The sequence below is a fragment of the Halyomorpha halys genome, unplaced genomic scaffold (assembly GCF_000696795.3).
Source record: "Halyomorpha halys isolate HHAL.00 unplaced genomic scaffold, Hhal_1.1 Scaffold240.1, whole genome shotgun sequence".
NCBI lineage: Eukaryota > Metazoa > Arthropoda > Insecta > Hemiptera > Pentatomidae > Halyomorpha > Halyomorpha halys.
The window spans coordinates 8,985-9,692 of NW_027115703.1; positions in this window are offsets into that span (position 1 = coordinate 8,985).

Genomic DNA, 708 nt, shown 5'->3' on the forward strand with positions numbered 1-708 from the left:
AGAGGCAGGTCTAGGACTAGTACTGTGGCAAGCTTTGATCATATTGGAGGTGAGATTGAGGCAGGTATAGGACTAGTACTGTAGCAAGATTTGATCATATAGGAGGTGAGATAGAGGCAGATCTATTACTAGTACTGTGGCAAGCTTTGATCATACTGGAGTTGAGATAAAGGCAGGTCTAGGACTAGTACTGTAGCAGGATTTGATCATATAGGAGGTGAGATAGAGGCAGATCTAGGACTAGTACTGTGGCAAGCTTTGATCATACTGGAGGTGAGATAGAGGCAGGTCTAGGACTAGTACTGTGGCAAGCTTCGATCATATTGGAGATGAGAAGTAGGCAGATCTAGGACTAGAACTGTAGCAAGATTTGATCTTATTGCAGCCAAGATAAAGGCGGGTCTAGGACTAGTACTGTGGCAAGCTTTGGTCAAATTGGAGGTGAGATAGAGGCAGGTCTAGGACTAGTACTGTCGCAATCTTTGATCAAATTGGAGGTGAGATTGAGGCAGGTCTAGGACTAGTACTGTACCAAGATTTGATCATATAGGAGGTGAGATAGAGGCAGATCTATGACTAGTACTGTGGCAAGCTTTGATCATACTGGAGGTGAGATAAAGGCAGGTCTAGGACTAGTACTGTAGCAAGATTTGATCATATTGGAGGTGAGAGGGAGGAGGGTCTAGGACCAGTACTGTAGCAAGATTT